Source organism: Sciurus vulgaris (assembly GCF_902686455.1).
Source record: "Sciurus vulgaris genome assembly, chromosome: 7".
Classification (NCBI taxonomy): Eukaryota; Metazoa; Chordata; class Mammalia; order Rodentia; family Sciuridae; genus Sciurus; species Sciurus vulgaris.
The window spans coordinates 70,627,407-70,643,649 of NC_136467.1; the positions used below are offsets into that span (position 1 = coordinate 70,627,407).

A 16,243-nucleotide genomic window follows, 5' to 3' on the forward strand; every position below is an offset into this window, starting at 1 on the left:
AACAAGCAAATCTGCTCTATCCCAGCTGTCGAATTCAGTAGATCTGACACAAAGTCACTGTTGAACTTAGCAAATGCTTACTGTGATATGTGCACTAATGATATGCAGTAAATATTGGTGATAATGATATTTGTTAATAAAATTTAATTTGTCTGATATGGAACACAACAGTTGTACTTTGGGCTATGGAGTTTAAGAGAGGAGACCAAATAGGTGGGTTAGAATTAGGAGGATTAAGGTGACATTAATCAGGATTTAATGAAATGTGATTCCTCCTATTTTTAAGGCCTTTTAGTAGTAGAAAATAGAAGTTTAAGAGGACTGCTAGCAAGAGTTTTACAGATAGACAGGACATAAACTAATACATTTACAAACTTTAGAAATGTTTATTATAAATAATAAAGCTTTGACACGAAATCATCAAATTTCACTTTATAACTCTGCATTTACTTCTGCCAAAGATGTGATTCTTTCCTGAACTAGGTATTAAAATGAGTGCTCTTCTGATAAGTCAAGTTACAGTGGACCACATTTTTTGTGAAAGTGGGCCATAGTGAAGTTTTAGTTATCTGCACATCAGCTGAATGTTCTCTATTTTCAGACAATACTAGCATACGAATTACTAAATCTTTTTCTTTCCTTTGTAAAACAGGATTTTCTCTTGTACAGCATCATGTGGTCAACTGATTGGCTAGTATTTTTCATTTTAAAACAACATCACATGAACCTTTCAAATTGATAGATATTATTGTACATGTAGGTCCTGAAAAAATATCTTATTATAAAATTATATTACTTGAATTACTTATAACTTATAATACATAATATATCACCAAAAAAAACTTTTGTATATTCTTTTTGATCCTATGACAGCAGCCTTTTAGGTAGGTTAGAGGGGACTAGAGCTAATAATACCTATTATAACTGAATTTTCTTGATAACTTATTATTTTCATCCACTATTCTATGTGCTTTGCATATTAGCTTACTTAACAAGGTAGGTATGATTATCATGTCTATTTTAGAATGTAGAAAATTGAATCTAGGAATAATTAACTAGCTTGCTTGGTGTTATATTCGTAATACTTGCCTTTTCTTACATTCAAAGTAAAGGCATTCTGATTCTGCAGCCTGGGCTTTTAGCAGCAATATTGCTACAGTTTTTAATCACAAAATAAGAAGAGTCATAGTGAATGTTCTTTTATATTGCTGAAGTTAAACGTCTCATATGTATCATGTGGTGCCCCCATATACAACATAAAAATCATGTTATTTCCCCATAAATTTTTTATTTCAGTAAAATACTCAAAGAAGAAATAACAATTTAAAAATGTATTTAGATGTGTGATATTCAAAACAGTCATGTGTAGCTCTTTGCATTTTGGAAAGTGGCTACTCTGAATTCAGACATGTTGTAAATAGGAATTGCAAACTGAATTTCAAAGGCATAGTACAAAATAGGAATGTAAGATATGTCATTAGTGATTTTTAAAAATGTTTGCTGCAAACTAAAGTCATATTTTAGATATATTGGGTTAAATTTAATATAATATCAAAATAAATTTCAACTGTTTCTTTTTACTCTTTTTTAATGTAGCTACTAGAAATTCAGAAATGACACACATGGCTCACATTATATTTCTATTGGATAAACTTTTTTTAATAGAGTAACTGCAAATATATTTTTCATACCATTTGAAGAGTTAAATTCTTTATTAAGATGGTTGCTAAGTATAAAAAGTACTGTGGCTCAAAACTTGATTATTTACGTCTTACATGACAATGTAAAGTGAACTCTGAGCGAAACAAATGGAGGTGCTATATGTCAGGTCCCATAGAACAGCTTAGCAGCATCCTTCTGTACCCCTTGAAGAAGCCGAACCTGTTTCCCACTGTCTTCTTTCTTGGTCCCTCACTAATTCAGTAGAATTAGCAGGTCCTACAGTGTATGTAGAAATCACTGTTAGTAGGTAGAATGCTGTTGCACAGAGTATGTATAAAAATATATCCACTGAAGAAATTCTTGCTAGTGCACTACTCATTTCAGTGAAAGGCTTATTGATTAGAAATGATGAAGAGTTACTTGAAAATCATAGTGGCTCTAACGGTAACTTTTATTTCAAAATTTTAAGAACACTACTACATTTTTGTTGTAAAAGCAGCCAGTTTCAATATTTTTCAGATCTTAGTTGATGTGGAAATGAAATTTTAAAATTTCACACATTTAAAAATGGGAAAAATAAGAACAGACATACATATAAAAGTACACAATTAAATTTGTCTAAGAAAAGAATAGGAACTAACATCCAAAGTTTTGCTGTTTTAAAATTTAAATATTGTAATGAAAATCATAATAATTTTTTGTTTCATTTTATGTAATTTAATTCAAATGAGTTCTACATTTATTTGCCAAGAAAAAGAAAACAGGAAGTGTTTGAGTTCTATAAATCTAAGAAAATTTTTAATAAGAAAAAGGTTTTAACCACAGTAAACAGATATATTTACTATGAAAACAATTTCCCAGTTTCTTCCAAGTGAGCAAAATCATTTCTTTAAAAGTGGTACTGTTAAAATTAATTACTTTAGTTTTAAGAATTGAAACCACATTTGAATACCAAGATTATTGCAAGTAATATAAGGTACCTAAAAATAAACTAAAATTACTCCACTGTCATCGACATCAATGCTGCCTTGGAATAGCTGGAATTTGGTGTTAATAGTGAGAGTCTATTTTAGAAAAAAAAAAAAAAAACATGATTATAGAAGGCAGGATGCCTCCTATTGTTCCTTATTGTGTGCATTGCTGTAAGTCAGGTAAATTGTTTATGACATAACTTTCTTGTTTTTTAGATTTGATGATGTTGACAAAGGAATTAAATACCTTAAACTTAACTATGGAACCATGTTCATTTGCAAAAGCACTTCTCTCCCTGGCATAATTCCAGTGCATTGCTGTAAGAGTGCTTGTCTCTGGATTCAATCCAGGCCTGCCTTTATAATATTCCTCCTGTTTCCTTTCAATGATTCTGTTAAGAGTTTGAAAACAAATCCAGTACCATATTGAGGAAAACTAATGTTTTGAGAGAGGATGCTGGTGAGTCCCTAGCCAAATGAGGGTGGTTAGTCACTTAAAGGAAAGTTTATCTGGGTACTTCCTGATGTGGTGGCCCATTATATGTTTGACAGAGGATAATATAAAATATGAGTAACAGTGAAAACTGAGCACAATTTTAATCAGTTGATATAAGTGATTTTTTTTTTTTTTTCATGAGCTTGAAAAAAGAACTCAGTTTTAAAAGTCAGTCATTTCTCACATCTAATATTTGGAAAACTTCTAATTCTTAAATATAATGCTTTTATGAGGATACTTCTTTACAGTAACTTTAAAATATATAATTCTAGTTAGTAGGTTTTTATTGTCACAATTTATTTTGAAAAATTTACCCTTAAGTTGAAATGTGTAGTCAAACTAGCCAATACATTTTCCTAGATTAAAAACATGGTCCTTTTAAAAACTGAGAGTAGATTGTTATGTTTTACATGTACATAAAAGTTTTGAAAGCACTAATAAAATTGTATACTGAAATATATTTTAAATTTTTATAACTTCAGTTTAATTTTATTCAAATTAAAAAGAATGGTATTTGCAGAAGTGTAGAGCTGAGTATTATAACTTGAATTAGTGTAGGAAATTCACAGTTTGTGCTGAATAATCATGTTCATTTTCTCATTTAATACCACATCATTAAAAGATAGAAAATTTTATGTTTTTCTCTCTTTTTCAATATATGTACAAATCAAAGCTTGGAGATATTAATAAATGACACAATTAGATGAGAATTAAGAATCCTGATTATCAATTTGTCTTTTTTCCCCACCATACTATACTGCTGTGCTACAGTTTGTTCTGGAATTCTACTAGTAGATCTTATTTACTAAACAACTAATGAAACATTATTTTTAAGTAGAGTAACCAAATGCTCAGTTTGCCTAGAATAATTGTTTTACTTGTTATTCTTGCCTCTTTTCACTTTCAAATGTGTTTTTTCTAATAATATGATAAAATATAGGATCATTCTAACTGCAGAAAGTTAAGGATATAATGCAGTTTCATGCACATATTTCAGAACATAGAAATGTGATTCACTGTCCTCATTTATTGCTCAATTTTAAATTTTGTGAAAACTAAAATACAGAAATTTCCTTTTTGGCGATTTCATGTATATAGATGTATAATGTTCATTATAAGAAATTTCGTTAATAGTCACTAATTATTTTCCATTAATAAGTTAGCAGTTCTATAACTATTTTAATAATGTAAAGCTATACACACATCACATATAATTCTATAAATTAAAATATGCATTCAACCTAATAGCTGTAATAATATTTAAACTTATTTTGGAAATCATTCTTTATTTTTTATAGACAAGTAACATGTAAATTGTACCATCAATTTTCATGATAAAAATAAGTGTTTAAAATGCATAGTATTCATAATTAAATAACATTTACAGAAATGTAAGATGACTACATGGAATTGTGAGTTTTAAATAGAATTTTAAAATTTTTTCTCCACAACTTACCAAGTACATAAAGTAGGACAAACTCTCTAAACTTTAATTTCTTTAAGTATAAAATGGGGCTAATAAAAATAGTACCTCCCTCACAGGGTTCTTGTCAGAATTGAGTGAAATAATACATGTTGAAACCCTAAGAATAGTATCTGGGACATAGCAAATAATCAATGAATACTTGCTATTATTTTATTATTAATAATGCAACAAGAAATTTGCTAAGAAATTTCATAGTAATGAATGAATGAATGTATATCTCATAGACTACAAATAGTTAAATATCCTTTAAACCTGAAATTTACCTGAGATATTTACTTAGGAGGACACTCAAATAAAAGAACTTCTGACCTAGGCTTTTTTTCTCTCCAGCAATGTATATATCTTAAAATATTGGAAACAACTGGAATGTTTGAAGTTAAGGTGTATCACGTTAATTTAATTTAGTTCTTAAAATATCAATGCTGCCTGTCAATGATAGGAATTTTGAATTGTCTTAATAATATCAAATGAAAAAGAAAATAAACTTTTGCATATATTGATAGAGTCATGCATAATATACCAGAGAAAAGAATAAATGGGTCATTCATATAACAATGACTATATTAGGGTGAGATTGTGGGTGATCTTTTTTTCCTCTCAGAGATTTTAAAATATTGAGAAATTAATTTTTATCTTTCAAAATTTAATTTTTACTTATAAGTAACCTGATAGCCCATAGAAATACAAGGTGAATTGTACCTTCAAAGTATGGGTTTTTAAAATTATGTTAGCTTTTGTATAAAGCAGGTAATGAAACTGCAGTAAATGGCAAGCATAGTTTAAGCAATATAAAAGTGGAGAGTTTCAAGGCATTTGATAGGATTTTATTCATTTGATAGATTTTATTCATTTGATCATTAGTTATTAATACATAGCAAGCCCTATTTTAAGTACTTCACATGTATTAATAAATTTAATCTTAGAGGAAGGTGTCACTATGTCATTTGGCCTAATATGCATGCACTATCATTACCCAAATATAAAGCACTACTTTAATTGAAGTATTAATAAGAAATCTCAATAGTAAATAATAGCTTGCGTACATCACCTGTATATGATATATATAAACTTTGTTTTTAATGTAAAGAAAACAAAGCATATTGAAGATGGGTTAAGTACTGACTATCAGAGTGGCAGACTCCTATTTAATTAATCAAGGTGTTCTGGCTTCAGAATCTATAACCAGTTTCCTGGTTTTTTAATAGAGGAGCATTTTATCTATTGCAAATTTTTAGGAAAATGTAATTTCAGAATAGCTAGAAAATCAGCAATACTAATCTGAGCATTTTCCTTCACTTATAATTATTTCAACATTTTTGTCTCTGTCTTTCCTAACATTCTATTTCATCTGCTTTGTCATTTTCTTTCCTATTCTGGTTCTTTAAGTAGCACCTAGAATCACTTTGTAAATCACAATATGTATGAGATCCCTTTGTTATTGAGAAAATGCCAGGCTCTTAATTGTCCACAGAATTCCCCATTTTTTAGGTTAGCATTCACATCCTTTCATCTTGACCCTGATGATCTCTTCTAACTTTCAGTCACATATTGTCCTTGAAGTCCTTGCTCCCCTGCCTGGCAGTGGTCTTGCTCTACCTTAAGCATATTTGTAGATATTTCTGGGATGCCCTATTATTTAACATTTGGCCTCTAAAACCAGGAAAGCTAATTAAATGCTATGCCTCTCATGTTCACTTACTGTACTAAAATCCTGCATCCTGAAAGAAGCTTCCCTGCTTTCTTCTGTGACTTCTCTAGACAGAATTTTGGTGGTTAGGGTCAGTACCATTCTGTGTCTTACCATGCCTTGATTATTTTCTACATCTGTACTTTATCTTGTAGTTGCCTTACAACACCAAGGGTAACTTAGGTTAAAAATTTAGAACTTTCAAATTAAATACTATTTATAGCCAGTTTGATAATTTTTCCCTTTTGATTAGTTGTTCTCTGCCCTCTCCCCATGGCAATAATGGCATGGTATTACATTTTATTCATATGTACTTTCATATGTACTTCCCTGATACACTGTGAGGCTTTGTAACACCCCAAACTTAGGCTTTCTACTGACATACCACAGTATCTAGTGTGGTTCCTTGAATGAATGACCTTAGTCTTCCAATAAATGTTTATCAGATTTCTTAATATTTACTCATAAATTACCCAATGAAAAGGCAAATATTTTCTTACTTGCAATTCCTGTCATTAACTTACTTTTGTACATCACCGTTCTCTAGGAGTCATCTTAAACTTTGGGAGCACAAGAACTGTCCATTGTGTTTTATTTTCATTGTCACATAAAGGAGGGTGATGTGCTCATCGTTACAAATATGGACAGCACGCTGATCCAGATTTGAGAAACTTATTTCTATGAAAATAATTGTTTGCCTTCATTATCTGTTACCATTTCCTGTCTCTGCTGTTTTTTTCTTTCTTTCCAATTTCTCCATCTCCCTCCTCAAATGAAATGAGAGGTGTTTCACCCTCTTTATCATTGTATACGTCTTGGGAAACAGAGCCAAGAGTCTGAAAGCATTTTCTAAATCAAGGAGGTCTGGAGAGGTATTTATATTTCTTATATGGAAAAATAATTTTTCTTCTAAAATTATATTGTTTTGGTTCTGAATTATGTATCATAAATATTTTAATTGCAAAACAAAAAATAGAAATAAAATATAGAAATTATTCCCTAAGCTAATATGATATTCTTTTCTGAAAAGTGGAAAGTATGTATGTTCCATTTTTTATCAAAATGCAATTCTAGTTTGAATTATACCTCATTACCTTTATAATTTTCCCCACACTTCTTTAAATTATTCACATTCAGAAGCACAGAGTTGTTTTAAGGCATTTTTGAGTCAGTAAAGGATCTGGAGCAGTGTCATCCCCGTGGTCCAGAACCACAGACATCCATTCCAGAAGCATCTGCTGTTATCAGTTTCTTATGTACTTTGCAGAGATAGCTGTTCATATATTTTTTTAAATGTGAGGAAATATAATTGTAATTTTTATAAGTAGAATCATTCCACAATTTCCTTTTGGACTTTGTATGAGTCTTAACATTATCCTACATTTTTTTTTAACTCATCTTCTGTTATCTTTTTATGTACCCACAATACATTGAGTATGGTAATCAATTAGTAAATAAAGAATAGAAAGAAGGAAGAAGCAATAAAAGAAAGGAGAAAATAAGGAAGGAAATGTGAAATTAATGTGTCTGATTTAGTTTTCTTGAATTTATTTATTAAATGATTTTGAACATTTCTAATTAAGCTGATATTAGAAAGTATATGGTCATTTTTTATATTTCTAGTGGAAGCTTAAATTAGCTTCAATTCCTGCCAGGTAGTATTATAATATAAATCAAATATTTTGGATTTAATTTGATTTTTCTATATAATTTACAGAAATTTTCTCTAAGATAATTATTAATAATCTGTAAAACATTTTATTTACAATGATTTTATCTATATAAAAGTATGAAATATAGTTGTATTGGATGAAAATAATATTTTCATGAAGAAATTTGATTCAGCTATATATGTGATATTTTTCTCTATGTGCCTAAAATATATGAATCATAGAGGAAGATTTCAGAAAATTATTTTATTTCAATTTTTCTCACATTTAAATAATTTCAAATTAATCATTGCCTGCAAAATAACTCACACATTTAATTTTATGGACTGGATTCATATCTTCATTAGGTCATTGATGTAAAGTCAATGTGTTACAAGTTAAATGTCCCATACACATATAATTTAAGGTTTTATTTAAAACAATTCAACTTGGAGTTTAGATAAAATTAATGATTTATAGACTTTTTATTTTAATTTTCTACCAATGGTCTAAACTTTGTTAAAAGTAATTGAATCTGCATGTCACAGTGCAGTATTAGTCTCAAATGACAGCCTTTCTCTAGGAACCAAAATTTGGTTCATTCACTTAAATTACTTACTTACTTTTTTCATTGTTGTTCTATAATTTACTGGTTGTTTTTAATTTTTAATTTTTGTTTGTTCTAAAATTAGTCATACATGACACCAGAATTCATTTCTTTTCATTGTACATGAATGGAGCACAACTTTCCATTTCTCTGGTTGCACTCGATGTAGATTCATACCATTTTGTGCTTACTTTTGACCATAATGTTTTCTCTTGTCTTCAAAGCATTAGGAAGTAAAGCAGCTTTGAAAGGACACTCACTGTGCTTGCTCTATATCTTGCCTCATGTGTCACCTAATTTTTTCCCTTACCTCTGGTCACATTCGTTTGCCTCAGACCTGTATTAAAGTCATTAGCACTGAATTATAGCTTTTCGTGGAAAAACCAGATCTGGAGAAGGGAGTACCACCAGTACCATGGTTGTTTTATCAATAAAGTATAAGGTTCATCAGATATAATTTTAAGTGCATATCTTGCATTTAATATTTTTATAAAGTTGAATTATCAGTGATTTTTTATATTGGTGTATGCTTCTCTACTTTTTAAGAACATTAAAAAAACTGTATGAGAATTAGAATAGAAGTGTAGAGGAGTGTGTCTAAAGAATATGCTTGTACTACCAGCTAATAGATGTAATAAAAATTTATTTTGAGGAAAATAAGTGAATTAGTAAGCTTACCATATGACTTTATATTTTCCAGTGATTTATATAGTCTGTATCTATTTTCTTAGTAGTTTACTATTATTATCTAAACTACTTCCCATGCAGGTAATTTTACCTAATGACATTAATGACATTAATTTAAAATAATAGTTTAAATGAATAAACCTAGCGGAGCTTTAGAAATCTTTCTTTTTATCTACTTTTAATAAACAGAAATAAATTATGTTGCATACTGTTCCTAATTAAGTTGATATTTTCCTATAACATAGTTTTATCCTTGAAAAGAGACAGAATATAGGATTCACTACTTGCCCACTGAAATATCATGCATTCTTTATAACAAAGATACTTTAGGAAATACATGTACTATTTAAGGATATAGTTTCTTACAAGACAATTAGAATCATAAATTCTTGGAATGTGAGTGCACATCATTAAAGATAAATTAGAGGGTTTTATTTTTTATGGACTTTAATTTTTGTTTTAAATCAATGGGAGAAGTAAAATCCTCAAATGTAGTTCTAATAATTAATCAATGAGAGTTCTAAAATTAAAACCACAGCTTTCTTTTTCTGTTTTTTTTGTACTTCATCATCTCATGTCTACACAATAAAAATATACATACACATATATATATATGCCCTTAGCACACATATGTATGTAAACATGTTTACATGCATGCATACATATAAATATTTATACATATGCACATACACAATCACACACACACACACACTCAGCACATCCCTACACCCATCAAGAGGAAAACACAAGTGGAAATTATGGAACAAGGAAACAAAATTTATTTTTCCCCTTGACCCATTTTTAAGTTTCTAAATTGCTTTGCACTAATGCCTCTATTTATAAGTGCTTAAACAGTTAAGATTTTCTTTTCTGTGGATGTCACAATTAATAATTACGAATAGGCTAAAAAGTTCTGTAGAAAATTCTCGAATTATTACACATGTAAAGAAAAAAGAAAATAAAGCCACCACCGTAATGTCTTTAAATTTGACTTCACAAAGCCGAAAATTTACAAACAACTTTTAATTGTGAAGTAACTGCTTCAAGGATTTCTTTGTCACATGTAATACTTGAAGAATGTGTCTTGGAAGAGAAGAAAAAATAAGTTCACTTTTACTTATGCTGTATTTCTGTAATATTTTAGATCTGAAGAAGATGAATTTTAGCAATAAATATATGATTTTAGTATTATGGCAATTGTGTATAAATATGTTTTATTTATTTATTTATGTATTTATTTATTTTTTAGTATATTTGAAAATGAGAATAGTGGACATCTCTTACCTCTCAGACACCTAGGATTTGAGCAGGAACAGAAGCTTTGCCATTGAACCAGACAGTTTCTGACTAGAGTTCCACTGTGCATCTTTCAGATTTTATCCCCTCAGCCCTTGGAAAGGCAAAAGGACAGTTCTGCAAAATCTGTTTTACAAAACTAACTCTTAAATTTAGCACATGTTAAACATTCGGGGAGGGAGCTGTAGCTGGAAAGCATGGGCTCCAGGTTTATAGTGAGGTCATTATTCTCATTTGAAAACAAGGAAAACTGGCAAGAACTTTTAAATTTCATTATAGGCTACAATTCCTTCTGTGCCTGAAGTTTATTTTCCTCCTATAATAATTATACAAATCAAATTTAGATTTATGTGTTTCAGTGAAGTATAAAATTACAAAATTTAAAAAGTCATGTATAGAACTGTTTTTTTGGGGATGAGCATAACGATTTGATCATTTCTCTACTTTGAAAACTTCTCCAGTATGATAGAGTACTGCAACTCTAAATTCAAAGAACTGTCCTATAGACTTTCAAGATTATTAGGAGAATATCACTCCTTATGTACCTAGCCTTCTTTTTAATACAGCTTACCCATCACTAAGGTAGAATGGAATTTCTTTTTCATTCCTGCTCCCTCTGGTTTGTTTGTTCATTCCTTCTTTCCTTCCTTCTTCCCTCCCTCCCTTAATCACTGCCTGTCTGCCTGCCTTCCTTCCTTCCTCTTCCTCCTTTTTTTGTTTCTTATTATTTCTTTGCATCTTCTCTAATAGTGGTTTAGTCTTTGGCAATTGCTTCTTCTATTTACTTACACTATTCCTTGTTTAAAACATTTTAGGATATACCTTCTCATTTATTAAATGGATTGAAACAATGAAAGTACATCTGCCTTTCCCATTCTGTATCTTTATTTATTGAAATGTAAGTTTTTAGCTGATAACATTTTACCTTTTTTTGCAGTCCTTATATGACAGCCATCTTACATATTCAGTGTGATGCTTATTAATAATCAAAAGAAGTAACTGAACATTATTAATAATTGTTATTCTTTATCATTGCAAAGTTTTGATCTAATGATGACATGTATCTCTGTTTTAACTACCACACATTGCTTTATGTTTTCTAGTAGAACTTTTTTTTGGGGGGGGGGTGCTTTGCTGCTGAGCTACATTCCTGATTTTTTTTATTTTTTATTTTAAATTAGGGTCTCCCTAAGTTGCTTAGGGTCTTGCTAAATTGATGAGGCTGGCCTAGAACTTGCAATCCTCCTGCCTCAGCCTCCCAAGTCACTGGGATTACAGACCTGTGCCAATGCTCCCCGCTCCAATAGAATTCTAATTAGGTATAATAAGAAATGTAATTTTTGCCTCTTAAAAATCAATAGCAGTGTTCATGATTTACCAAACCTTGTGAAATTAAGCTTATAAAAGAGTTTAAAAAAGGAAAGATGAAATGATAAATTTAAAAAAATCACAAATCACAATACTGTAATTTGAATTTTGAACTGGTTTGTAGATTTAAGTAAACCACACAATCAGGCTGAAGTTTATAGTCACTTTTGTAGTATTAGAACTGTGACTGTATAATCAGAATGACCATCCTTAATTTTTTAAAAGAACACAGTCAGTTGTGCCTATGAGTGTTCAAAGTTCTTAAACCTTATTCTTTCAAAAATGTGTAACAGTTATATTACAGTATGCTTAAGTTGGAGGAAGAGAAATGGAAACTTATAAGAAGAAAGAGTGTAGTAATAAAGTTTTTTACTGCTGGAAAGGAAGATTAGGGGTGATTGTGTAAGGAACAAGGTTAGAATACTAACACAACTTCTTCTGATCTTTAGTTTTTAAGGATTTTCTGTCATTGTGTACTCTGTTGCAAAGAAAGCAAACTACATGTTATATCTGTAATAGAGCATAAATATCCATGAGCCTGTTAAGTACAGCTTATTTAAGCTTATATGATATAAGCAGAGACTAAGTTTAGGCTGACTTTTTGAAAAATGAAACACTGATGTATATTAGAATTCACATTAAGTAAAGATGTTTTATTATACCCTTTTTATTTTTTTCCTCCTTCTCCTTCCTTCTTGTTTCTTCTTTTTGGTATTTTATAATGTATACGATGAAAATAAAAAAAAAAAAGAAAGATGGAAACAAAAATCAGGTCAACTCTTGCATGTGTGATCTACACCAAATGTAATGTACATTTTATTCATATAAACCTAAAGGGCATGGTTATTTATTATTCATTGATGTCAGTAGATAACTGATTGTCACTTGCCGGTCAGAGTTGACTCTGATAGAATGTTGGCATTGATTGATGAACACATTTATGGGAATACACATTAGCAGACTGCTTAGGTCAGTTGAACATGAACCATTCTGAACTCAAATTTGGGGTGAGGAATTTTCTTGCTCTTATTAAAAACAAAAGTGTACATAATGAATAACAATTGATTCTTACAGAATTTTAGGTTTTAGTGCCATAGTTATTTAAAAAAATAAAATTTCATGAGTGCCTGAGATATACATCTTAGAAGACTTTTGATTTTGTTCTGTTTTATCCAAAGAAAAGTCTAAATTGACAGTTGTGCTGCAGATACTAACTTGAAATTATCAGAAATTTTCTTGAGGAAAAACTATTTACTCAGACAATAAAAAATGCTTTGTTGATGTACAGTCTATATGATGTTAAAAATGAAAGTCGCTATACTCCTGCATTGCTCTTTGCATGACTATGAGTATTGTATGTTTTCAGTGAGCTTACCCATCTCAGTAAGTGTACTTGTTTTAATTATAGTTGATCTATTAAGAACAATGTGTTGGCTACAGAAATTTTAATTTATAGTTGCTTTCAATCATAATTTGTTAATTTCCTCAACCTAAGTGAAATATGCAGAACTACATAATCTTTTAATCTAGGCTTAGACACTTTTGTTTCATAGCAAAGGAAAATGATCACATTATACTCTGCCTACAATCTAGTGAAAGAGTTAACATAAGTTAGAATTAGTATATTCTTATCTTTGTTTTTGTGAAATCTACTTTTATTTTTGCATTCCCCTTTTATAATGATGATTGGTATATATATATGTTATTGGTTAACTGTGCAAATAGTTTAGATCATATTTTGCATGGAATAAATAATTTTAACAATTATGTATTATAATATTTTAAAGCTTCTGAATTATAAATTCATATATGATTCAAAATAGTAATTTTCTCTAAAATGTGTTATGCATAGATCTGTTTTTAAGAACTTGTAGTCTTTTGAGCATATGCATTTTTGAACATTGTATAAGTAGCAAATCTCCAACTTATTAAGAGAGCTCATGGCCAACATTTGAAGGTAACATGTGCTTGTTCTATCTATCGTCTTTGTTCTAGATAGATCTTTGTTAGATATTCAGTATTCTGTGTGCTTTTTATCACATGTTCAGCAACTACACAATAGGAAAATATGATTCTGAATATCATGTGGACTGTTTTTAGCTACATACATTAAAATATGTTTGTTGAAAACTTTATTTAAAATGAATGGGGAAGCATTTTTCCCCTACATTCTGAATAGTTTTGTATGGTAGTTGTACACATATTAGTCATCAAAAGGGCATGGGAGTTTGAATTTTCCATTTAGAATTATACTCTGAGATTATTTCAGGGTTAACTTCAACAGATAAATGAGAAATCACTTTTATTAACATGACATTGGGAAACTGAGCTGAATAGTTCAGCATTTTCTGGGCTGACACGGTGTGTTTGCTGTCTGATTGCATCCTTTCCAATAGGCAGCAGAGAAGCAATTACGGGAAAAAAAAAAAAAAAAAAAAAAAAAATAGACATCTGTGCCAAGGTTTAGCTAGCCAAAAAGGGCAAGATCTTGTGTTTAAAAGGTAGAGAATCCAATCGATGAAAATGTCTGGATCTGTTAGCACTAATAAAACTGAAGGCCACTGGGAAGCTCAGAGAGGGTCTTTTGTTGTAGAGATAGAAAGAGACCCTAACTATGACACTTTGTGGGGAGCAGGGTCAGCAAGGAAGATCATCCATCTTCTTCAGTGGCAGCTTTCTGTCAGATTCTAACTCTGTTTAGTGGAGGGACTAAGCCTCTACTGTTGACACCTACTGATTCTCAGCCAAGTGTAAATGAAGCTAATATTCACTGACCTTATGCATAGCAAATGAAGCCCTCCCTGTCATTTGAGAAATAATGTTATCTGACACTTCAAAAAGTGAGTGATGGACAGAGAGAGAGAGAGAGAGAGAGAGAGAGAGAGAGAGAGAGAGAGAGAGAGAGAGAGAGAGAGAGAATGTGTATCAGCAAGTTTTTCTGTGTGTTGGTCAAATAAGTGAGGATATATCCTCCAGCCACTCCATATTTTCATTTGCTAATCACTGTAGCTACAGACTTACCATTTTGACATAAATTTAACTTTGTAGTGTTTTCATCTACATGGAATCATATTACATGACAAGCTTGGCCTTGCTGTAGAATAAGTTCTCGTTAAGCTTCCTCCAGTCTTTAAATTCAGTGTCTGGTCACAGAAAGAAAAGATTTAGTTTTCGCTAATAAAAGCTGTAACTTTTAAAGACAGTTCTGAGTTCCTTGTTTACATTCAAAACATAATGCAGAATATACTAATCTTAAAAAGTGGATTGATCTTATTAAAGAGCAAGACAAAGTTTGTATTTTGTTTATAATTTTTAAAGCAGGGTCTAAAAGGTCCTTTTCTTTCTATAGCAATGTCTGTTGCAATCTAACAGTTGTTCTTCATCTCTAAATCAAAATTTTCATAGTTTGCTCACTGAGGATAATAATTTTTTACTACATATTTCTTATAATGAAGGAATTTTCATTATTACTTTTTTAAAAAGTCTCACAAAACGAGGGTTAAATGCAGCAGAGTCCATAAATATCCATTACATTAATGATATAAAGTAGTTGCTGAGCAGTGAAGCCTTACCACTGACAAAAAAGAAAAATTATTGTGGCAAATATGAAACAATGATTTCAAAGAATGTGTGGAATGTAAGGATTTGAGGAAAAGATAAGTTAAAGCATACCGTCACATTTTCAAAGAGTTTCATGGAAGGTGATTATCTGCCATGGTGGATTTCATGAGAATCACCAGAACAGATCTGCATCTAATTGACATCAATCATGTTTAAACTGAAAATAAACAGTTGTAAAATTTTTGGAAGCTGTCTATTGATTTTTGTTCACCTCATCACTCTTGTTTATTTGTACTTATTAAAGGAGTGAACATGTTTCTTGTTCTATTGAACTTAAAAAGACAGCATCTGATCCGTAAGATATTTTCTTCTCAATTCTTTTTTACAAGTAACTAAAATCACATGAGATCATGCACAAAGTTACCTCTTGGCAGTATTCCTGAACCTAATCATACAAAGACACTAAACATGTGTTTAGTCAATTATTCGTATTTTTTGTCCACATTTTTTTTCTGAGTCTAAGCACCCTGCTGAGTAAAATGATGCTCAAAGACCAAAGAGAGATTATCTGTGTGGACAGTAACTTCACTGAATTCTTTCATATCTTTCTCTCATCAGTTGTTTATCCTATGCAGAATTTAACCATTATCTATATACCAAGTTTCAGAGTTGTGCCTTTGTTTATAAATTACATGCACTATCTGTACAGATAGATATTAAATTCTGTCAGTGGAGCAATTACTTTTGAAGCAGAATTCTGACAAATAATAACT

At 30.4% G+C, this 16,243-nt stretch overlaps 1 protein-coding gene across 6 annotated transcripts in view; it reads left to right on the forward strand.

Moving 5' to 3' along the window:
- Window positions 1–16,243, forward strand: part of EPHA7 (EPH receptor A7) — a 165,759-nt gene that overhangs the window by 9,112 nt on the left and 140,404 nt on the right. The window lies entirely within an intron of this gene.